Here is a 26,436-nt window from a genome sequence, read left to right as displayed (position 1 = left end):
TACTTAGCATTGTTAAACCTAAATGCTTTTAAAATTAATCACCATGCATTTTATCATGACTTAATTTTGGCATTATGCACTAATATTTCATATATATGAAAAAATTTTTCAATAGTAAGGGGATATTAATGATAGTGGATTTTAATAGTAGATATTAATGATGTAAATAATGTTAACATATTTTTTAGTTGGTAATTCATGCACATTTTATCTGTTTACTTCCAGTTGTGTTGCTTGATACAACTATTGCACTGGGAGAGCTGGGATGGAAGACATACCCGTTAAATGGGGTAAGTTTATGTTTAAATTCTCCTCCTTCTTGGGTTTTAGGGAATGAAATAAATATGAATTTTTGTTACTGTTTAATAGCAGTTTTGCTATAAAGTTTAAAGTCTCATGTAAAAGATTAAAATATAATTAAACGGTGAGTTGATGGGAATTGTATGTAAATATCCTGCTTTGTTCTATATCATAATAATTGTTGTGCTTTATACATAGCAATGTTGGAATTCCAACCATACAAATTTTCCTTAGCAATAAATTTCTATATGTAATATCAGGACACTTTTCTATATAAATGTTATATATTATAATCTTATGTAAATTTGCAGAAATAAAATTAAGAGTTTCATGAGTAGATTCTACAAATATTAAAAATTTGGTTGTGTAATAAAATATGAATCTACTGAAACAATATTTTAATTTAACAGAAAAATACTTTGTATTTAGGTTTTTGTTCACTGGAAATAGTTGCTTTGTTGTTGTTGTTGTTGTTTTGTGTTTTTTTGTTTTGTTTTGTTCCGGTACCAGGTATCAAACTCAGGACCTCGCGCTTGCCAGGCAAGTGCTGTGCCACTGAGCTAAATTCTCAGCCCCAAGTTGCTTTTGAAGACTTGTGGCAATGTGTAATTTTCCTGATACAGTTTTCCAAACAGTGAGGTTTCAGCTAGGGTTGCACTTGAAGTTTTGTTTTATCTTTTCTGAATTGCTTTTACATTCTACTTTGCATGTCAAGCCAAAATGAAAGGATTGTTTTTAAAGATTTTTGCTTAGATCCTTTCAATTTAAACAGAATATTCAGCAATAAAACAGTCATGTTTTCTACTGTACTGTTTCAACTTCTTTTCTTGGAAATTATATTTTCTTAATATATTCTTTGTTGATATTATTTATATTGCTTCTTCTATTATATCTTCAAATTTAAATGTGGAAATTAGACTCATATGATTTTACTTTTTAGAGTTTTCTAATACTGTTATTTGGATTTAATGTTTTATGTCAAAAGTTATTCATTAAATGTGTATTTTTACCTAAAAATTGAGTTGACTCTTCTCTTCAACACCTTATTTGCTTTAGACTTATTTTATATTCAGTGATTTTTATTATTTTTAATTTTCTTTTTCTCTAATAAATCTCTCATTAAACTGTCTCTGTGAAATAACAAAGTAAGGTTGTGATTTTATCTTCATCCTCTTATTTCTATGAAAATTAATAAACATTGAGTAGGTCCTGTTCATCATTAAGAAATGCGTCTCTTGGGCCCGGGATATAGCTCAGCAGCAAGATATAGCCTGACTGGCAAGCACAAGGTCCCGAGTTCGATTGCCAGTACCAAAAACAAAAAAGCCAGAAAAAAAAGAAATGAGTCTCTTATGTCGTAAGAGACTCAAGATCTGTATCTCTTGAGAATATATATATTTTTTCTCAGTAAACATTTAACCAGTAATTAGATAGTTTAGAACCCCTGTTTTTCATTTCCAGAAAAATTGTTACCCCTGGCTTCATAGATCATAGCCAAGAATCATTTATGGAAAAAATGTTATTTCCAGCTCTCCTGATTATGTTCAGCTTGATCAAGCTTCATTTCAGAGAAGACCGTAGACCAGAATTCCAGACTCACAGCCACGGATGAAATTGCAGCTGTCGGCTTGGTTTTTGTTTTTTCTTAAGTGCTCAACTACTTTAATGTGTTCTGGAAAGCGAGGCAGAACTGTTGAGGAAGTGTCACTTACCCCACAGTATTCTGTTTGACAGACATTTTCCCTAAGCATTTCACATTTTATTTTTGCAATAAAAGGCGTCCTTTGAGGTATGTCTTAGATCTGTTTCCCAGATGGAGAATCCTAGTTAGAAAAAACATAAGAACATATCAGGCCAACAGATATTTGGTATTTTATAATACTAATAGCCAAGTGGTGAATGATGAATTCTCATGCTAAGGTAATTCTGACTCATGTAGGAACACTGTTTCCCTTTGTGTGTTATATTTGACTGATTCAAATTTTCCCCCTTGATAATTATAGTGGTAGTATAAATACACAGTTTGGGTGCTGCATGTTAAGATTACCAAGAGGAGAAAAGAAAGAAGAAGGGAAAGAGAAGACTGTATTACAAAGTAAAGGACAGAATAAAGGAAGACATGGTAAAAACTTATTATCACATACTAGACTTTGCTTCAGACATTTTACTCACATTAGTCCCATATATCAAGTATAGCATCCCAATTTATACATGTAAAACTAAGTTTTACAAGGTCACAGAGCTAGGAAGTAGTACAACCAAAGTCCTTAGCCAAACATGCCCTAATCTTGAACACTTGTGGATGGTCATTTCACAGCAAGTTGCTTTTTAATTTTTCTAAGATTCTACTCTGTAAGAAAAAAGATTGATGACCTATGAAATTAGATTATGGAGGGGAAACTAACGTGTGTTCAGACATTGAAAAGTGTGTCAAATACATAGTTAAACAGAAACACTACTGATAACATGAGCCACATTACTTTTAGATTTTCCCCAAGCAACGTATATGAAAATGTTAACAGTAGGCATATTTGAAAATTGGAGAACAGGGCCTAAGTTTAGAGTGTGTGTGGATGATGCTGTATAACCTAACCTAACCCTCAGTAAAAGAGAACTGAGAGAAGTAGTATTGAAATTATTCCTTGTAGTGAAAAGGATTAACTATTTGTAAAAATGGAGCTCTATATAATTCTACTTATAGGCTAAAGCAAATAGGATACTAACCACTAAAAGGAAGAACTTTGAAAAAACTACTAAAATGCAAAAATGGAAATAATTTAGATCTAAAGACAGATTAACTTTAAAATCTTTGGGGCCCATATATCAGTTTATAACACCTAAACTGTTATTTATGCTAGAGATGCAGCTTAGCATCCTGCCTGGCAAGCACGAGGTCATGAGTTCGATTCCTAGCACACAAAAACCCCCTATTATATATATTTTGAAATCATTTAATTGAACATATTTGAAATATAGTTTTAAAATTATCTGCTTCATTAACCCATGCTAATTTGAATGGATATTTTAACCATTTTAGGCACAAATTGAGTTGATTTATGAATATATTATGGGTGACAAAAGTGTAGTCATAGTAGAGAATTTGTGGTATGCAGTTTATCTGATGTTTCTGTGAAAAGTGTGTTTTCTAGGAATAATTTTTAGTTGAAAATATTGTCTTGATATAAAGACTAAAACTATTTGTGTAAACCTATGAGGTACTATGTAAAGTATAAGAAATTTAACCCGTATTTCCATAGGTCGGTCTGTGTCCCTCTCCCTCCCCCTCTCCTTCTCCTCCCTTAGAAAGCCATTTGGCCAGTAGTATCATGCCATAGTACGTACAGGAGTAGGCATTCATAACATGCCTGTGCCAATACCATCCATGGCCATTTAACTAAGAGTTGCGCATCTCTTTCAGTAAACTTGGAAAATGGGTGAATAGTCCTGAGCAAATGATGTTATTTTAGGCTTCCAAAGGTGAAAGCAGAATATATTAATTATATAAATAAATTAATATATTAATTTCTGAAACATTTTCTTGTATGAGCATTTAATATATTATTTTTAAAATATTATCCAGAATTTAACTTAATGAAGTTCTATTTTATGTTCCTCTGTGCCTTGTGCCATTAGCAGGCTTATGACAGATATTACAGCCTAAAGCATTCTTTATAGTGGTCTCTCTACACAGACAGAAAGTGTCCTCATGTAACTTTGTATAATGTTTTGTGAAGGGATATTAAAGGAAATGATTAATTCTGGGATAGGAAATTGGGATTGCGAAGAAAAGTATCACCTCTTGTTTTATAAACTGTGCCACACGTTATCTGAAAACGTCATCTTCTAGGCAAAGGGAATGACTGGCGCAAAGGCACAGAGGTATGACATGTGCACTCTTCGTGTGCGTTATTTGTAACTGCTGTACTTCAGTTCTTATATAATGCTTGAGTACTAAGTTTTAGTAGTGCTGAGAATCATTTGGCTGGAATGAAGGGATCTAGTAGAAAGTAAGGCTGTGATCATGGGCTAAATTATAAAAGGAAAGACAGAATTTCAGTGTCTTAATTGATCTAAATATTGCATATCTCAGATCCAACAAGTAAAAGTAAAAAAATTAAAAAAAAAACTTACTGAATTCACTTAAACAACCAAAAATTACTGAAGTACTGTATCCTTTGGATACAGTAATTTAGAGTCATTGGAATGAATGACTCTAGAAAATGGAAAGAAAATATGCTCAAAATGTAGGTTACATGGCATTGCTGATGTATTGGGAATAAAGTTAACTGATTATATTTCTGAAGCTTATGGTTGAAGCTGATGGTTGCATATATGATTGAAGACTAGTTCAGAAGAGATTGAGTACATCAGAAAATTGGGGAACCAGTGTTCATTAAATTTTCACACTGTATTCTCAGCCTAAAGTGAAGAATTCTGTGCTGCAGAACTCAGAATACTTAGAACTTAGTGCTTCTTCCCTTTGTATCTGTCAGTATAATACACTAGGTCAGTATTATGTGATCTAGCAAACAGGTTATCATGATAATCGACAGAAGAGCGGGCATAAATAAAATTTTTTCTGTAGCACAATAGAAGTTCTAAGTTAATAAGGAAGCGTTTTCACTTCCATTAAGTATAGGCATATGCTTTGTCTTTTCTGTTCGTTATGAATAGCTAATTACTGGTTAAGCCTGTCTTATTCTGAAACAACTGAAGGACTAGATTCACTTTTTAAAGACTCCTAGAAATGAGACAGTGATTTTAATGCTAATTAAAACAAGCCAAAACACACACACACACACACACACACACTGTCTATGCAGTAGTGTGGTACAGAAGAACAAATTGAAGAATATATTTCCTAAAATTATTTTTATATTATGAAAATAAATGTAGAATTATATAAATGTTTTTGAAACATTAACTCTTGTGTCTGTGCCTTTTTGATGGTTTTTTTACTTATTTGATTTAGTTTTAGCCATTATAGAGCATTATAAATGAAAGGATAAAATACAGTAATAATAGCAGGACCTGTAGTTAAATATAATATTCCAAACTCTAATAGCTCTTGCAGACCATGCCCCCGTTTTATGCCACACAGCAGCGGGTATATCATACTGGACTATCATGGCTTAACATTAACTCTGTCTAGTAGTAAGCAACTGCTCTGAACCAGAAAAATAAAAGGCTTTTCACAATATAGAAAGGACTTTTGTAATTAAAACCCTATTTTTTCTTTGAGCTTCAGTAATTGTTTGATAACTTCTTAAAATTTAATAGCTGTGTGGTTTTTAAAAATTTTGATACCATAATTGAAAAGATAAGCACCATTTTTTAGTAGCCACATACTTGTTATTAGCAGTAATTATACTTGAATAAAACCTGATAATTACAATATATCATTCCATAATAGTTTTATTATATATTATTTAATTTAAACCTAAAATTAGGTGTAATACTGTGCTTATCGTTGACACCGTTTGCTTTTGAGCACACCATCAATTCATCTGAAATAGTAATGTCATTGTTTATTTTTACGTATAGTAACAGTTTAGTGAAAAAACATTTTATCTTCTGATTTTCACTTTTGGTTACTAAGAAGTAAGTTTTAAAAGTTTGTCTTTAATGTATACATGATAGATCATATCTTTTTTGCATCATTATACTGAACTTATATATAAGTCTTTCAGTATTCAAAGTTTAATTTTCACCGGAACAATACGGTTGAAATTTATGAAATTTATCAAAAATTAATGGAAAAGTACAGTATCACATACAGCAGTGGTGGCGAACCTGTGTGCCGCAGCAGCTGTTCATTATCACTGAATGCTCTGTAAGATTCAACCTCACTGGTATAGATAAGTCCAAGTTGTGCTGCCAGCATGCTCCTGTGGTATGCCTGTACCTGCCTCTGAATATGTAGGTGGATGAGCACAGTGAATGTATCCTAGAGAACCAATTTCTGAGGTACCTTTTTGAGCAGAGGCTCAGGGGCTCTCTTAAATAAAAAGTTCACACTTTTGCACCTTTAGGCCTGCAACTGGGTGTTGGTGTTTCATGATATGTCTTCAAGACATATTTCTTCATGTCCAGGTTCCAAGTACTTGGCATGTAAGCATGCCTCCTTTGGCCTCAGCTTACACACACTTCTTTTTTGGTCAAGGTGTGAATTATTCAGATTTTTCTGCTCTGTTTTATGTTCCTGATACTCACTCTGCATCTGGCTAAAAGAAACCAGCAGCTTGATGTTACACTGCTTTCAGATTTCCCCCGCCAGATCCATTAGTTCACCACTCTTAAGCACAGCGTCCCTCAGTCTCCAGACAGGCACAAAATTTAGACAGATTCTTTGTCAGAATGTAAGGTACTTGGTCTCCATTTCTGGATAGGATTTGCACTGCTTTCTAAAATCTCAAGGGCAGCCTTTACTGTCTGCATTCCTATTAGCATTCTGGTCTGCTGAATCAGAGTTGTTCACAAGGGTCTGCTCACAGCGTTCGAGAGTTTCTGTAGCCTCAGCTCCAAGCCATTCCAAACTTTTCCTGCAAACCACTGGGAAAGGGTTGTGAACCACATTGTCAGGTATAATCACACCAGTGACCCAAATCTCTGGTAGCAATTTTCATATTGGTCCTTGGTGATCTCTTATTGCTGATACATAATACCTAACACCCACAAATTAAAGGAGAGGTTGATTTTAGCCGACAGTCTTTCTTTTTGTATTTCATTTTTTCCTTCTCAAGGAATTATGTATTCCATTCTACACTCTTCTTGCTTTACTGTTTTCTGGAAAATTGAATATTTTTTATGTTTGTCCCGCTATATGTGTTTTATGCCTCTGGTTTTGTTCTACATTTTTTTATTCTCTTATATTCTGTACTTTGAATATGATATGACTAGGTATAGGTGCTTTTTTCTGACATTTATCCTGAGCTTTCTAACTTTCCTTGTAATAATAGCTTTTTATGTAACGAACTTTGTAATACAGCTTTTGTTTATGGCCTTCCTGGGTATGATGTTACTCTGGTCTTATTTTCTTTGCTTTTTAGATTTGAAAGTTGGAATTGACATTTCACAAATCCCAGAGCGATTCTTTTCTTAGCCATGTCTGCTGTTCTGATATGTTCATCAAATGCTTTTTTTCTGTTTTACAATTTTTTCTTCTCACACTTTCTTTCGATTCTTAGAATTTTCACTTCTATTTATACTATCCAGGTGTTTTGGCATACAGTCTACTTTTAAGATAAAACTCATAGTGTATTAGACACAGTTTTTTTTAAATTGTGGTCAGGTAATTCTAGCATTACTACCATCTCTGACTCTGTTTTAATGTTTGCTTCGTCTTTTCAAGCACTTTTTGCCATTTAATATGCATGATAAATTTTAGTTGAAAAGTGGACAAATGTCCTGGGGATAAGGAAGTTTAATAAACTGGCTACTTAGTAACGTAGTGATTAGGTGTTAGGAGGGGAATACTCTAGCAGCCCATGATTAGGCATTAGACTTCTGTTGACACTGTGCCCTAGAGTGTGACTTTTCCTAGTGCTTCTTAGGTTTCCTGCACCTTCCACTGTGTTAGGTGGAACATGGTGGCTGGAGGAAGCTAGACTTTGGTACCTTCCTTCCCACAGTCGTCTTAGGTCGTAATGACACCCAACAGGTTAGTCTCGGTAAAATAGTTTCTCCTGAGAACAGAATGGACAAACAGAAGGCTTTGGCGTATCTCAAAGTGTTTCTTTTCCTCTCCTTCCACAAGTACAGATTTTTCTTTGACATTTATTATGGGCGCCTGATAGAGTCCTCAGAAGTAGAATTCATGAAAGTGTGGAGCTTGCATAACTGTATCCCCCTGGATTTTTTAACTGCATTGGAATTAGTGTTCCCACTGAGTCACCAGGAAAGTGTCAATTACAGTTTAATTCCTATCCAGTCACTGACTCCTACAGTACTTTTTATTGGTATGTTTCTGCCCTACGTTGTGATTCTCTGAATTTGTCTGTATGTTTCTCCAACTTTGGGAGTGGTGCTTATTCTTATTTCATTTCTCCAACTGCTCTAGAAAGAGTTGTTGATTTTTCTAGTTCATTCACATTTTCATTTTGGGGAGAAGAAAAAGCAATTCTAAGCTCCTCCCATGCTAACTGGACAAAATTTTATGTTTTCAACAATCTCACACATTATGTAATGTGCTACATTTGCTTAAGTACAATTATGATTTTACTTAATTTTCTCTAACCTTCTATCCTCCAACAGTGAACTGTCTAAATTTCTTTATACTTTAACTTTTCTCATAGTTTGTATAACTGGCTTTATTTTCCAGTCTTCCCACTTTAAAATATCAAGATTTTATGGCTTTATGTGCTTGAGATTGTTGTCATTACATATTACAGATTCATGGATGTAAGAATAGTTTAGAGGTTTCCTGTGCTGTGCAGGTTTACATAAATATGTAATGTAAAAATTTCAGCACTGTGTTACAGATGAAGAAAACTGAGCCTGAGAGAAATTTCAGAACCTTTCCAAGTTGCTGCTGAGATTTACTAAAGGAAGTGGTTTTAAAACCAGAATCATCTAGATCCTAACTTTAGGACTTTTAGCCATTACAGGACATAAATAACTATGGATTAATATTCAGCATTGATTATCAGTAGAGAAAGAATAAAATTATCAATGTGGTAAAAGTGACCACATTGTAGCATTGTTGGGACATAGATTTTGTGTAAGAAGATACATAATTATTGAAAAGTATTTAAAATGTTAATTGATCTACGAAGACAAAATGATGTTGCAAAACTAAATAATTGTGCACATTAGCATGTTTACTGGCATTAGAATATTTGGTGTGTGTTTAGATTGTTTCAATAGGTTTTCATTTTAGAAAACATCTATCCTTTTCTTTTAAGAACCAAAGATCCAAAGTGTATCTCGTTTGGATTTCTTTGTAATGCATATATACCTATGACTTAATTACGTATCTGTAATTAATTACTAGTTGATTAGGCATAAAATACAGAGAAATGTAGTCAAAAGTACCTTATGGAAATAAGTACACTAGAAATGTTAAAGTGTTTCTCACTCTAAAAAGCATTGTCAAGGTAAGTCGTCTGAACAAAAACCTTGCTGAGAAGTATCTCTGGTTATAGTGAGTGGTGTGGTGCCCGACTCCCTCAAGCATGTCTTAGAAAAACAAGCCTGGACATCTTAATTGAAGACGTTCATTTCATTGGCTAGCAAGCTACCTATCACTTCTCACACATGTACTTCCATAATGGCTAAACAAATTAGATTCCTTATTTTGCAATTTAGTATTTGCAATTTAGTATTTCTCAGTTAAAACAAGGGGGCATAGAAACCAGAAAATTCTGTCATAGGTTACATTAGCCGTACACAGAGAAGGGACAGCGTAGGGTACATGTACACCGCTCATGTGCAAGTATCGGTTCAAGGAGAGTAGGGAAATACAGTTAAGGGGCAGCATTGAATAGTAAGAGGGGAGGATAGTAATGCAGAGGAAAAACGGTGATAAAAGGAAACTGTGGAGTACTCAGTACCTGCAGGTCAGTCTCGTTGTTTAACCTCTATATTGAATTCTTGGGTGTCCCTAAAGTAAATTACCAGATTTGACCACTGTACACTGTATATGTGTTGCTGGAGCACCATGTTGTACTCCGCAGATAAGTGCAATTACATGTCCGTTTACACAAAAGTGAATTATGTTCACTGTCGTTCTCTTCAGGGTGTCAGGTCCCCAGCGGGAGGTACCCGCGGATGCATATAAAGTCAGAAAAAACGAAAACCAAGAGAGCCAAAATTCTCGGATCAGGGGGCTTGCAGCCTCTCGGACTGCCGCTACAAATACCAGTTTCAGTGACTCTTTATTCAAAAAGAACCAAAAAAGCAGCTGTGCAAATGGGAGGTTCTCAACTAATTTAGCAAGGACAGTAAACAAGACTTGACTAATTAGCCATCACTTTATCATTCCCTAGGGGATATCTCAGCAAAGCAATTAGTGTTGACCCTGGGGTTTTCAATACTTTTGCTAGACTTCCTCCAGAACCCAACAATCAAGGCTCGGTCAGGCCTGAGGCAATACACAAAAGAGTAACTAAAGAATGTCCTTCTCCACAGTTCATTTAGGGTGAAACATTGCAGATGCAGATTGAAAAACTAATAGTAATAGGAGTAATGGTTATAATAACAAGGAGTGAAACTATTTTGAGGCCAACCAGGAAAAATGAGAGGCTGTACAAGGTAGAATTTTCCTGTACACAGGAAAATGTAAATCATCCAGAGCTGCTGAATTTCTGTTATCAGCTCATGCATGGGTAAATAACCTCCCCTGCATGCAGGCAATGTGGAGAAATAGGTGACTGAATGTGCATAGGTTATTACAGTCCATAAAATTTTAAATATTTAATATATAAGCAGCTATGATTTGTGTCACCTCTCTCTCTACTATCTCAGAACATTCCTTCTTGTATAGCATCTTCTGCAGAGAAAATGAATCACTGCAAGAGCAGGTATTGTGAAATGATTACATTCATTCTATGGTAAGGAAGAGAAATAATGGAAAAGCAGATAACAGTGACTTAAGAAATCAGATATAAAGTGTTTGTGAATATGCAATTACCCTCATTCTCTGTGCAGTATGCATGGAATTCACTTTTGGTCATTCTGCTGCTTTTTAATATGCAGTCTTTGTAATGACTTCCTGTAAACATGTATTTTTTTTAAAAAGATATGGCCTTCCTTATGCCAAATCTCCTTAACTTGATATAGTTTTCTTTATTCTCTGTGTGTTTTATACTGTTACTTACAAAGCTTTAACTTCCTGTCTCTTATGTCCAAGAAAAGTTTCCAGGTTTTAAGTGAATTCTGATGTTGTAAAATTAAAGCTCAGATTGTTTTTTTATCAGTGTGTTCTAATTGTTTTAGCTAGAATCATTAGAATTATTTATAAACCATTTCATTTATAAGTGAGTTTACCTCTAAGTACAAAACCAGGACATACAGATATCCTTTTATCTTGCTTTCTCTTCTTGGTCTTGTAAGGCACAGAAGATTCTCCTTTTTCTATAACATTTATGAAAGGGTTAAATAGGAAATACCATTTCTAGGATCCTGAAATCCAGTGCCTATCATAGGATCTATCTCACACTATCTAAATGTCTCCTAATAGATTATGACTTGTTGGAATAATGGATTGAATGTTTCATATTTATGTGAATTGGACAACATAATGACTACCTATGACAAATACTCAATAAAAGTTGTTCAGATAGATAAATGGATACACAATCCATTTGGTGGTACATGCCTGTAATCCTAGCACTTGGGAGGCTGAGGCAGGAAGATCGCCATGAGTTCAAGGCCAGCCTGGGATACAAAGTGAATTCAAGGCCTGGCTGAACTAAATAGCAGGACCCTGCCTCAAAAATAAAAGAAAAAAGATACACAATCAGCATCAATTTAAAAAAAAAAGATATCTTCACGGAGAATCAGCTGTAAAGGAAAAGAATAAATGATTATAAACCATTTTTCTTGAGTACAGGTAGAAAAGTTTATACATTTGATATAATTTTTGTATTTTATACAGTCTAGTTCATTTTCTCATTATCAATTTCCTCACTAAAATGAAAGTTTAAAGGTGGACGGGGAGGTGGTTACCTACAAAATAAAAAGACTATAAAAAACTTAAAAGCTATTTGAGCAACACTAATCAAGACATAATATACTTTCAAAGAATTAATGACCAGTTTAGAACAGTTGATGATCTGAATCCATGTGGGAAATATTAACCCCAGAAGGTTATTAATCCTGCACCTTGTTGTTAAGATGAAAATAAAAAGTAGAACATATGGATCTTTAATGGCTGATAGATAGACTGCAAAATTTAGAGAATTTATATTATCCAATCATGCTTTCAAAAAGCATAGGTCAGCGTTAAATGTTAAATAGGCTTTTATAATCTCTATTCCATGCAATTAGTATTTTGAAGTAATGTACCATACTAAGCAGAATAGATTGTTATAGTGGTTTGACTTTGTTTTATTTCAGCAAAGCAAACCCTGTTGGCTAATAAACGTGATGCTTAACTCGGTCTCCATCGCCTCCATAATTAAGAAGCAATATCTACAAAAATCCTTCAGTGAAATTAGAGAAGTCTTTCCACTAAACACATGAAACTAGGATATGTTATACTAGTAAACACATACACATTTCTTTGACTGTTCATTAATTTTGAATACTGTGCTTTGAAGAACTAAATTTAATATGTGTTGTTCATTTAGATAGCTCATTTAATAATGTTACTAATTTAATTGTATTTTATTAAGTATACTAGTGTCTAGTATAAGTTAGAAAGAATATCTTCATAAATACCAGTGTGAAATATCTCTAAGAAATTTCCACATTATAAATCTACAGCAAGTAAATGTGTACACCCAACATACTGTACTTACTTTTTTATTCCTTCTGTTGATAAATGCTATACTAATTGTTTAGGACACCATAAGCCCTGATTTGCCTGAAAGAGTTTTAACTTGTCCTGACGTAGAATACTTATTTATTTGACATGTTCGTGATTTAAAGTATAAGATGAGTCATTGTGGGCTGGCATGCATGTGTACTGTTCTGTGCTTTGGCCCAAACCTGACACATCATTTCTCATAGTGCATTGGCCCAGAAAGAGCCATATGTCAGTTCATATCAGTGGAAGTCCTGTATAGAGGGAAATTGATGGAATAAATGATGGGCATTTTTATTATACCACTGACTAAAGTCTCAGAACTCACTTTTAGTTTTATGACTCATGGGATGATATTGCTTATTGTTTCCTCCCCAGCAAGAACGTCATAAAGATGTGTTCCTCCCAATGAATTCCAATTTTCTCCTAACAATGCTTTCATAATTGTTAAATTCTCTCCTTTTTGTAGGTAAAGCAAGATAATTTATTAGTGTTGTGTTTTGACAATAGTGCACATTTTAATTTTTTTTAGTGTACAATTAATTTGTTAATCACTTTTTTATCTAGGGTAGTCTTTAGCCTGGCCTTGATTTTATTCCAATTAATATGTATTATACATTTCTAAAAATACTGATTGGTTATTTTTGCTACTATGTCCCATCTTCTTTTTGTTTCATTTTACTCTGTCCTTTGTCTTTATTTGTATTTATTTATTTATGTATGTTGGCTTATTTTCTGGTGCTGGGGATTGAACCCAGGGTCTTTGTACTGAGTTATATCCTTAGACCTTTAAAATTATATATACATATTTATATATTACTCTTCTTCTGAGACCAAGTTTTGTTAAGTCAACAAGTTGCATTACCTGTGCTCAAACTTGTGATACTCTTGCCTCTGGCCCCCTTAGTTTTAAATTTTATGTAGAAAAAATTTTTCCATCATTTTTATCATTCATGTCTTAAATATACTTATTGATCTTTTCAGATATATTTTCATCCATATATACTTTATCTTTCAATTATTGGTTTTACTGGTTTACTTACACTGGGTTAGATTTCTTTAGACTGGTTCAGAGCCTTGTTGCCAAATTACTTCTGCAGATTGCTCTGCACCAGTATTTGTTTGACTAGTAACCTTGCTATGTGGTTAGAAGACCAACTGTTTCTTATAGAATCTGTTTACTTATGATTTTGTTTTAAAGCAGATCTTGTTAGTACTAGCACACTTTGCTTCTGACTCTTCACATTTGATCTTAAGGAAACAGGATGTTTAATCCTCTCTCTTTTGTTCAGAGCCAAAAATCTGAAATGAAGGTATTGTCGAGGTCATAGTTCCTCTCAAGGCTTGAGGAAAGAATCTTTCCTTGCCCTTCATGACTTTGTAGTGTTTATCACCAGTGTTCCCCATACCATAGCTTAGAAAGGTGCACCACTGTGTCTTCTCCCTTTGTCTGCACGTGTCCATCTTTTTTCTATGTGTCTGAGTCTGCATTCGGTCTTTTTATAATGATTCTTGTCATCAGAGTTAGGATTTACTCTAAAACACTATAATCTTATTTTGACTGCATCTGCAGAGAAGCCTATTTAAAAATAAGGTAACATTTACAAATTGTAGGTGTACATAAATTTTGTGTGACAGTTTTTAATCTGCTACAAATCAATATGTTAATTTTTATAGTACAGTAAAGTGAAAATAGTCCAACTGAATGTACAGTTAATCATACTTTTGTTCATTGTTGATTAATACTCTTTCTTCAAGGATAGCACCCAGTATTCTCAACAAGAAGAACTTGGAAAGCTAAGGGCAGTGTTCTGAGAAATTAACTATGTCTTTATTTGCTATTATTATTAACCTATGTCTTCTCCTTTACTATTTGATTATAAACAGTAGTCCTATTTTCTGGGAAAATTATATCTTTACTTAATCTGAAGAAATTCTATTAAATATAACCACAGACAGGAATGTAAACAAAGGAATTGGAAATTTGCAGATTTTTTTCTAATTTCAGGAAGTAATCTTAATTCACAATTTAGGTATGACGTTCAGCATAATGGAAATGGATAATATTTTTCCCTTAATTCCTTGTGATCACAATGCTTCCCACTGTGAGGCTTTAGTTTATCCCATGTTGTAAGTCATGAGAAATTAAAAGAAATCATTATCCAAATAGTTTCCTACTGTGAATGAGGCAAGTGCTGTTATTAATTGTCCCACTACAGTGGTGACAAACCTGCAGCATGTGTGTCAAAGTGGGCTGTTTATATCATTCAGATCTCTGAAAGTTTTGCCATCACTGCTTTAGGATAATAAGTATAACCAGACCTTTTAGTTCTGCTAGGTATTTATTAATGTACTGATAGTTTCATTGGTAATTGAAGTAATTGTTTGGCCTTAGCAAAGAAAAAAAGTGATGATTGGATATAACTTCTCTCAGTCATAGTCGTTAATATTTCACAGTAGTATTAAGAAACAAGAGCAAAGTTTCTACTGTAGATGGATGACTGTGCCAATTGACATCTGTTTTGTAAAACTGCACAAAGGGGAGAAGCTCCATGTGTGATTTATAGTGAACAGTAAAGCTACCATAATGAATTAAATGCTATTCTTGCATATCCATCTTTTGTATTCCAATTGGTTAGATTACTGCAGATGAAATTAAATAATACAAAAACTCATCAGAATATCATTAAAAGTATGCTAAAAATAAACTTTAAAAAATTAACCAACATGACACCCTTTTGAGGCAAAAGTATCAAAATTTTCATTTTAAAATTCTTAGTTTCGAATAACTGAAAACTCAGTTTTCAAAGATCATTGTATGGGAATCACTTATAATAAAAGATGTGTCAGAAGAAGAATATTTCAGGAATATGCTTTGGAGTCCTCAGTTATAAGAAAAGAACTAAAGTAGAAGGAAAAAGAGAGATACTGGATATAGACATAGAAATATAGACATTTAGGAAGTTGGAAATGAAGAAAGGGGGCTTCTGAGGAACAAAGACTACGTCTGTACCGACAAGCATAGAAAGAGAGGTTCAATTTTGGAAACCCCTCAGTATGTACAGAATGAAGGTTTTTGGATTAGTAGCTTCATATAACGTGGTTTTGCCATAAAAATAAGCTCTGGAGTATGGCAGTGCAATTAAGTATCCCATTTGTCCCTGTCATGTTCCTTTAAAGATTGGTTCAAAGAATTGTTTGCTAAGAGAGAGGACAGCTGATTAGTGACATCCTCACAGTCCTCTAGCTGGTCCTCTCACTGTTATGCAGAAGCTGTAGTGTGGGTGTGAAGAACAAGTGGACACAGTGGAGTATCTGTTTCTCATTTTGCTTCTTTGACCCCAAATAATACATGAAGCGCTATAACTGGCTACAGGTCAGAGACTGGGTAGGAAGTCTGATTTCTTTGATCAGTGGTGTGTCTAGCTCTACATTTGACTAAGAGTGGAAAAGAACAACATCACTTCTGTTACTAAAGGCAGGACACTTGATGACTGTAGGGAGCCCACTAGGACAGGCTAAAATTCGTGGAGAAAGAGGCTTTCTGTAAGACTAGATGGTTTTTGTCAGATTATGTCAGACATTCGCAACAGCAGGAGAAGCTCTGCTGTAGGCACCATATGTTCGTTTGTGCAAGTGAAGTGATGTGACTCACAGCCCAGCATCCACACATGTGGACGATGACACCTGGGGCGAAGCCTGGTGAGCTCAGGTGGGCGACGAGCACCAGGAGAGTCAAGGAGCCACGTGGCAGGTGGGGGAACACGGGCAGAAGTGTGCAGAGCTGAAGATGAAGATCTTCCTTTCTCTTCCCTCTCCTCCGGAAAGTAATTTGAATTTATTATGGATGTTTTTGCTTATAGGTTAGTGTTTATATGTTATTTTTCTGCCAAAATCACACTTTAAAATGTGTAATTTTAATTTTTAAGGAAAGAAAATGGGGAAGTTGACACGAGGTATTTACATATCCAAAGAATATTCTGATTTGGATGAAACAGTTGAATTTTTACTATTTAAACAGGTTCATTAAGAGTTACTTTTCCAGCCAGGTACAATGGTACATGCCTGTCACCCTACCACTCCGGGAGCCTCAGGTGGAAAGACTGCAAATTTGAGCTCAGCCCACTCAATTTAGTAATTTAACAGGATTTGTGTCAAAGTAAAAAATACAAAAAGGCAGGGGGATGGAGTTCAGTGTGAAGGCTCTGTGCTCAGTTCCCTGGCACTGCTCTCTCAAAAAGAAAACACAAAACAAATGCTACTTTTCAAAATTACCACCACTTCTTACTTTAATAACCTTTTCCTAGTATTTTGTAGTTAGAGTTTAGAAAAAAATTCTTCATAAGCAACATGTTTTGAAGTAGTCTATTATATTAGAATCAGATGTTCCTACATTATATACGTTATATACGTTTCCTACATTATATACATTATATATGTTATACTGGATTAAGTGACTTCTAATGACACATTATGATAAGCAAACTTAAGTGATTTTTTTTAAAGGGAGAAACAGTCATTTGTGTTTTTTTTAAGGTGCCAAAATGGGGACACTTTGAATGTATCACTCAAAAGAGTCTTAAATATAATTTACAAAAAAATGATGAAATATCCTGGAACCATTTGTGTAAATTTCATAGTTTACACAAATTAAATTTCGTAGTTTTTAGGTGACTGTCAACGGCCTTTTGCAGTTGCCAGTCAGTATATAGTTGGAAGTAAATTCACATTGTAGATGAATCAGAGCATGTTTATCTAGACAGCTGGGTGTTTCCTGTGAAATGTAGGATGAGGACAAATGTTTCTGTGATGTATATGACTTGGGAAACCAAATCTATACTAATCTGTTATCAGAATATTGACTATTTGACTTTACAATAGCAAGTATTATGTCTTATGAATACACAAAAAGTAAGCATGACTAAGGTAAACCATAAGATCTAGATTAGCATTCTCAGAGACTTCATTAATACCAGTTTCTCACTTGATATGTAATGGACTCTTGTTTGAGAACATCTGTTCAAAGGGTACAGAAGAAATTAGTAGATATTTGTCATGATTTCAGCAGTGATAATATTTCTAAATTTGATACGTAGGATGATGATCTATATGCAACTTCTGGCAAATAAAGAAATTTAGCCATCAAAGAAATGAAAACTATGTTTCACCTGTCAAACTAAAATTGTAAACAATGTGGACAAAGGGTATTAAAACCAGTGTTCCTGTTCATACTGGTAATGACCTAAAATAACTGTTGTGTATATTAGAAAGTTAATACATTCAAAAAAACCTGTAAAAACTACTGTACCTTTGTATTCATTTCTGGTATTATCATTTACGAGAATCTTGCCAGGGGAACGTAAAAGAGCGTATGTGACGTGTTCTTCAAGATGTAATTGCCTAGTTATTGAAAATTTGTGAGAGAAAAATGTGGTTTTGAAATTAAATACAACCTTCGTTGAATCTATGATACTGCAGAGCTTCACCAGATGGTTTCTGGTGGCTCAGGTCTTTTCAGAATTCTAGGTTCTTAATATTTTTCCCTCTCTGTAAATCAAAGTCTACTTTTACAGGAATATTTAATTTTAAAATTAAAATTGAAATATTTTAAAGAAGAATTAGACATGTTCTTCCTCTTTTGTCTTTTTCATTGTAGTTTATATGGTCAGAGCTATGAGTCTGAACATGTAGCTAGCTACTCCATGGCACTTGGCTTCCTTGTGCAACATCCTGAATGATGCTGGTTATGTGTGAAAATACATATGGAACATAATCTATGAGATAATATATCTTTCTGCAAAGAAAATTAATAGAAATTTAAAGTTATAAATGATGTCCAAACCAAACTAGTACTACTGTACTAGTAGTAATTTGGTAGCATTAATTTCTACAATAGTTAATGTACCTAAATTGAGATATCTCATACTTTTTGTTACTTTAGCAAAGCTTTTAATTTTTAGGAAAACCATACAAGTTAAGCAGGCTATTCAGTATTCTCATGTTATTTTTCTACTATTTTAGGAATTTCCAAGAATAATGATCTCTAAAGAAAAGCAATTGGTTTTAATTTATCATACATGATTTTTTTAAATGTAAACTTATAGGTTGTAGAAGTAGTAAATATTAGCGTAATTTACCTATGCATTGCATATTCTCATAATTTAATCATTGGAGTAACTTTGTAAGTACATTTCTAGACTCAAAATCATGAAAACACCCTTTTCTTCAAAAGCTGTTGGGTTGGGAATGTAACTCAGTGGCACAAGTGCCTGCCTGGCAAGTGCAAGGTCCTGAGTTTAATTACCAGCACCAACAAAATAAATAGATAGATATATTGTCTTACATTTCTTTAATCTGAATATAGTAAATCTACTGCATACAGATCATACTGAGTATGAAAATCTGAATGAATTATTCAAAATGCTACCTATTGTTTATTTTTCTTTGAAAAACTAGATAATCTAGATGCACTCATCAAGAGATTGTTAAGGATACTGGCAGGAAAGAAGCTGGAAATGAGAAAACTTCCACCCCCATCTCTACTTGTCTTTTTTTTCCTGCAGCTCCTATAGCCTCAGATTTCCTCTCTGATCTGAGACCAGCACCATGTGAAGTGGGTGGTACCAAGAGTTTTTGGTCCGGTTCACTGAAGTCTAAGCTTTTGTTTTCCCTGGTTCTCTGTTTCTGTATCTTGGAACCCTGACCTTCCTGTTCTGACTTCTACTCACAAAGCACAAAGACTACTGTGCTTCACTCCTTTATGCAGTGAACATCTGGAACATGCTGCTAAGAGATCTCATAATATCACAGCTGTTCTAGTTCAGACACCTGATATGCTGTCTGCCCCTGTGCTTGTTGTGTCTTTTTTTTTTTTTTTGGTTTTTCTCCGGTACCAGGAACCGAACTCACGACCTTGCGCTTGCCAGGCAAGCGCTTTTGCCGCTGAGCTAAATCCCCGGCCCCTGCTTGTTGTGTCTTATTTAAAGTAATCTCTGTGCCTTTGTACCTTTGTCCACAATTTCCTGACACATTTGTTTTTTGTCTTAATTTATTATGTTGCTCATTTGCATCCATGAGACTACATAGCAGAGCAGAATTCCATAGGCAGCCTAGGAAAGCTAGTAAGAGGCAAAAAATTAAGATAACCTGTGTAGAAATTTATGAATAGAGTGTGGAAAGGTAGTGCAGAATGGGGTAATTGGAAGTAAAGGAGAATCCAGATTATAGGAAAAAGAACAGAAAGTTCTACACGGATACGATTATTGGATCTCCATTTGTAAAATACTCATTTCCACATAAGTGAATTCTGGAAACAGGGAGAAGGGATTGCATAGTAAGGAAATATTAATGGGTAAACAAAGACATCTAAATTCAAATTTAAAAATGAATTCCTACTACTTCTGCATTTCTGATGAAGCATTACAGAAGGTCATAAAGATCTGCTAAAGTTAAGTGAACGGGATATTATAAATAATAGGCATGCCATTGATTTGTGTTATAGCATTCATTAACATTCAAGTAGCATTCTGTTAAAAATTTTACTTGAATACAGGTCTATAATGTCCTTAAATGCAAATATTTTTAAATTGGCCCATTCAGCATTTTACCTTATTTCTTGTGCACTGATTATTTTTAAAAGGGTGTTCAAGTGTTATTTATTAAAAATTTTTCTTCCTTTTCTTTGTATTATTCTGATTATCTGTTCATTGTAATAATCAGAAACCTACAAACTGGGGTTTATTCACTTCTCCTTCCTGAAAGCTATTTGTAGTTCTTTATTATTTTTGTTAACTATGAACAAATACTGTTCTTACATTTCTGTCCTGCTGCTGTTTTCTGTATACCTTATTTTTGCAGCTTTTGTATGCACCTTATGACTGCATGGACAATATTATCTTTATATTCATTCAAAGGTATCAGGTCATGCAAAAAATGTAGATTTTCATGTTAACTTGACATTCACTAATTAATGGTTATTTCACTCAGTTTTAAAGCATCCAAGTTCTTCTCCCCAAATTCATGTATTTTATGTAATTTAATAATATAATTTACAATATGCCTTTAAATAACAACCTTAGAAATCTCTCAGAGTTCAAACAAATTCAACTCGTCTAGATGTTCTCTGCTATGAGTTTGTATATGTTTAAATATTATTCCACTCCAAAGCTACATTTATCCTTTTATATGTATTTTATTTCTATTTTATTGTCAGTACCGCCATAAAAAACTGAACAATCACAAAGTGTTGAATAATGTTTCAGATTCTCCACCAAAGATTTGCCAAGGCTTTGCACCAGTGACACAGAATATAACAAAATGAATTATTCACTTGTGTATTTCTTTGTCATGTGTAGGAGTATGTTACTAGTAAACTGAACCCTGGGCTTTTGCACTCACTACAAACCAAGCATTTATTTTTCTGCTTAAATTTTCAGACATGAGCATTTTCTTTTTGTTTCACAGTGTCTGTCTGTCATACCTCCTAATTTTTATTCACTCTTTCAGATTCTTACACTAGTGAGACAATACGTTGCTTACATATGGAGGTCTGGTTTATTTCACTTGTGAGTATGGTCTCTAGTTGTGACCATTTACCTGTAAAAGCCTCGAGTTTATCTTTCTTTATAGCTAAGTAATATTCCATTATATAAAAATTCGACAATTTTTTTATCCATTCCTCAGTGGATATACACTTGGGTTGCTTCCGTGATTTATCAATTACAAATTGCGCTGCTATAAACATGGGTGCACATATATCGCTGTGATATGATGTTTTCAGATCTTCTGGGAAAATACTCAGAAGGGGTACATTGGGGTTGAATGGGACCTCTAGTCCTAGTTTGCGGAGGAATCTCCAAACTGATTTCCACAGTGCTTTCACCAGTCTGCGTTCCTACCAGCAGTGGAGAAGAGTTCCTATTTCTCCACAGCCTCGCCAGCATTTGTTATTGGTTGATTTCTTAATGATAGCCATTCTTACTGGGGTGAGATGAAATTTCAGTGTTGTTTTAACTGCATTTCTCAAATTACTAATGATGTTGGACATTTTCTTTGGACATTTTCTTTGGATGGGGTCTTTGAATTTGGAGGGGAGAAAAGAGCGACCGGGACGAGAGAAAAGAGAAAAGAAAGAAGGAGAAATTATGTATGTATGTATATACAGGATAGCTAACACAGTTGTACTACTGACTTCTATTGCTTTACTGAAAGGAACAGTTAATGATTACTTATTTGATCAATATTGCATGTCTCTATTTGTTTTCCTGAGAAATCACTTTGAAGATATCAATGTGTAATACAACCACTTTTAATTTCCTAACGCTTTGTCTGTAATTCTGTATTGTTTGTGTTGTTCTTGTGCTATTTTGTAAATGGATGTCTGTTAATATGTTTTCCTTCTTTTATTTTTAAAATAAATAGAAAAATATAAAAAAAATGGAACCTACAGAAAAAGAAATTTTTTCGGACATGGGCTGGGGATTTAGCTCAGCGGCACAAGCACCAAGCGCAAGGTCCTGAGTTTGATTTCCGGTACAAAAGCGATCCTAGATTTTCAGACAGGTTCTCTTTAAATCAGAAACTTGCTTAAGCTGGACTTCTACAGTTTTAAATAAAAGTTTGAATTTTACATTGTATACTTTACATATTTTAAGTTCTTGGGTAGCTCATCATTAGTTTTAATCTGATGTCATTAGAATAAAACTATATTTCTTTACTTTTATCTCTTTGATTTTAGAAGTTTTCATTTTATGTTTTATGCTATGTTGCATGCATTGAACATTGTTAACCGAGCTGCTGGGTGAATGCAGCGACTCTCCTGGCCGCTGAGCATGAGAGTGGGCTGATGAGGCCTGTGGTGCAGAGGGAAGCGAGTGTTGGAGTTCTTTTAAGTTCTTCTTCAGTAAGGAAAACAATTTTCTCTCTGTCATTATTGTAAAGTGTTGATGACTAACAAAGCAAGTGCTACTTGGCTCTATTTGGAAGCATTGTGAGATGAAAGGATGATTCTAATCTGGTGTTAAGGGGATGACTTCGATGGAATTAATCTGCTTTGTGCCAAAACCTGTGTTCAGAGTTTGTAAAGTAACTGAAGCAGCGGGAAAGATAGAGAACAGGAGCTGAAGGTTCCGTTGCTTACACTGGTTCAGTTATTGGAAGATAGTCTTTAGGTTTTCACCAGCAGATATGAGAGATGTAGACATACAAGTCTTTGAAGGCACATAGGATATTTTTATGGTAATTTAGCTGTTTTAACTCTATTCTTAAGATATAAAGGAGAGATTTTTTTCAAGAAAGAGATAATGTTACATTAACTCAGTGAATTAGCTTTTAACTAATATTGTTACTATAGAAGGGCAATATTTTGATATGCCTCAGATAATCAAAATGTTAACACTGTTTCATTTTAATTCCTTAAGTTAGTTCAAAGACTCATAATCTTTGAAAGCGTTTTCAGAAACAAGTATCAGTGAAAAATTTTGTGGCCATTTTTTTTTTGGTACCGGTGATCGAACTCAGGATCTTGCATTTGCCATGTAGGTGCTTGTGCCACTGAGCTACATCCCCAGCCAGTGGAAAATTTTGACATAAAGAAAAATACAAGATAAATTTTATTTCACAAATATCTTTCAATACTAGTTTATTTGATTTTTATTCCTTTTTTCTATCTCCTTGTTTGTATTGGGGAAAGGCAATATCCATACATAAACTGTTAAACTGACTGTGCGATGTATACAGGAATGTAATAAAAACAAGCATACATATTTGTGGTCTTACTGAATCTATTTACATTTTACCTCTTTTAAAAAATATGTGGCGAGTAATCATAGCACTGTGTTTTCCTTGTAAATTAGTTTGTAAATTTTCAAACTAAAAATACAATATCTGGAAAGTATTTTAAGTACTACATCCTTCAAAGAAACATTCCCTGTAACTTTTATACTGAAGTTAGGTAGTATATTTTTGAGTTATGCATGAATGAGCAAAGCAAAAAGACATCCTAAAGCTCAGGAAATTAATAACTCAACAATTATAATATGTGAGCAACTGAACATTTTGACCTTGAACATCAGCTTTCTTAGCACTTAACTCTAGATGCTGGCTCTGCTACTCAATTTGTGTTTGAGTTTGAACAAGGTCCTGTGTATGTCTGCACATTTGTTCTCTTGGTCATGTAATGATGGGAGGGTGGTAATCTGAACCTCTTTCTTTCCATGTGCTGATGAAAGTTGCTTGTTCGTGCTTGTACAGTCCAATTTATAGGTAGCTTAATAATGAATGAAAGTGCCTGCTCCATCTCTGGATAACTTGAATGCCTGTAATTTTTTTCTTGTATTGATCAAAACATCTATCTTTATCTACATGTTCATTGTTCAGAAATGGGTTAGGTGTGTCTTCAGCTTTTTCACAGAAATTATTTATGTGAATATTATATAATTGGGCAGGGGATTATATTATGGTTACATTGTTTAACAATAGCAGCAACAGCAAAAACAATCCAACTCGTTCTGTCAACAAATCTTTGAGTCAGCCTTGATCCCTTCTTGTAATCAAAATAGAGCTGTAGTCTGACCACTTGCTATGCTCTTTAACCAGCACCCTCTTTACTCATAATCTAGAAATAGCTGGAACATTGAGCTGTCTTCTCTTTCATGCTCTTTGCTCCCTGAAGTAGCACAATATTCTTTTAAAAGTGGACTGTATCAAGGTTTTGCTCAGACCTTCCAATAGCTTCCTTTATTCTGCACAAATTGATGAGGCCTAGCTCCCCCTGAACCCCAGCATCTAGGACTCCTTCTGGTCCTCACTCTTTCCAGACATCACAGCCTTCTTTCTTTCCTTCAGCTTACCTGAAAACTGTTTTTTTGCCCTTAGATGTCCCTTCTTAAAGGTTACACATGACTTTTTCCCACTTCAGTTAAAACCATTGCTCAAATATCACTTCTCTGGAAAAGGTTTTATCAAACCTATCTAAATTTACCTTGCCTATTTATCATTTTCCTTTTTTTTTTCCAGTACCAGGAAACGAACTCACGACCTTGCACTTGCCAGGCAGGCACTGTGCTGCTGAGCTAAATCCCCAGCCCCCAATTTATCATTTTCTATCCATTTATTCCTTTATTTATTTTTTGCTAACACTAATTGTATATCTCTTCATAAAAGTATAAGCTACATGAAGTCTATCGTGTCCATTAATATATGTACAATTCCCGGCCCATAGTTCGGAGCATAGTCATTATTGCTGCCTAAATGATCCTTACTCTTGTCTTAACTAGTAACCTATTTTGACTGGAGCTATGAGACTTTATGCTTTGGAATGCCATATGAGTTGTTTCACTTTGATGTGTTTGCTTAAAATATAATCAAGACATTATAACTTTTGAAAAATCCAGCTGGTTTAAGGGAAAATGTTGTTGTATTAAAATTAGCCTTATAAATATTCAGCACATATAGTTGGAAATACCATTTAGCTATAATTTTACAGGTTTAACATTAAGTCTAATAAGTATATAATTATAAAAATGAAAATATCAGGAATAAATGTTGTTGAAAACTCATATTTTGTGATTGTAGGTCAGAAAATCACTGCTATTTCTATTCAGCTAAGTTTTTCTGTTCAAAGATACTAAAGCTCCATGTTAATCTTTTTTCAATTTAATATTGCTTAAATGAAAGAATATGAACCTTTTTAAGAAGGGTGGTTTTAAACTCTTAACACTTTTTAACATAAAAATTATCAATATATGTTATACAATATGAAGAGTGAACACCAGTTTTAAGATGTAAGCTACCTTTGAATTTGCCTGTGGCATAAAACAGGGAATATGAACATGAGTTATACTTGTAAAAATTTATTTTTTGAAACAAAAACTTGGAAATTAGTAAAATCAAAGGTTAACATTTTTCAAACAATACTGAGCATATTTTTGCCTGTTGTACATTACTTACAAATTTTGATATGATATACATATTTTAATAAAAATATATTAAAAATAAAACTGATGATACCATATATTAAAAATATTATTTAAAATCCTAGCAGTGGTTAACTGTGGTTAACTCTTTTATCTTTTGTGGTTAACTCTTTTATCATTTGAATAGGCTTCCAATTAAAAATAGTGCATCTTAAAATGCTTTCAAGTATATTTTATCTACTTATTTTAATATGTAGATTTATATACTTGACACTCATGTTATAAAATCATTTTTTTTCCTTCAGTTACTTTACCTTTATGTAATATAGACTGTCTTAATTTAGATGTTTCTGAACTGGAGAACACAAGAAATCTGAAGCAGAAAAGATCCATCTTAAATAAGTTCAGGTAACTTTATATAGGGATGGAACATAAGTAAATACCTTAAAAAACTTCGATTCTCATTCTAAAACTTCTGCCATTCTGGACTTCACCCTTCAGGTGTGTGGCATCAGACTGCCCTCTTCTCTCTGATAAGGGTTTGTTTCTGGCCGCACATCACGTCCGTCATTACATATATAGCATGTAACTGCTATGGTGCTTTATGTCCAGTGCGCAATTATGTCCCCCATAGATTCCTGTTATACTGAAGTAAATAAAGTCACTAAGGACATTCAGCGTGAGCTAGGATCCAATTCCCAGTCTGCAGTGAAACACGTACACCACAGCGAGGCATCTGTCTGCAGTAAGTGGGAG

General features: G+C 34.0%; 1 protein-coding gene across 4 annotated transcripts in view; it reads left to right on the top strand.

Moving 5' to 3' along the window:
* The first annotated feature begins 223 nt into the window (after positions 1–223).
* Positions 224–26,436, top strand: part of Epha6 (EPH receptor A6) — an 822,128-nt gene continuing 795,915 nt past the window's right edge. For all 4 annotated transcript variants that reach the window (XM_013503527.1, XM_005375499.2, XM_005375500.2 and 1 more), the window contains exon 1: positions 224–290. The gene's annotated coding sequence lies outside the window, so the exon portion shown is untranslated. The remainder of the gene's footprint in view (positions 291–26,436) is intronic.

Source organism: Chinchilla lanigera, unplaced genomic scaffold, assembly GCF_000276665.1.
Source record: "Chinchilla lanigera isolate Chin_1 unplaced genomic scaffold, ChiLan1.0 scaffold00006, whole genome shotgun sequence".
In the NCBI taxonomy this organism is placed as follows: Eukaryota; Metazoa; Chordata; class Mammalia; order Rodentia; family Chinchillidae; genus Chinchilla; species Chinchilla lanigera.
Note: the sequence above shows the minus strand (reverse complement) of the source record. Positions and strands in the feature narration are given on the sequence as shown.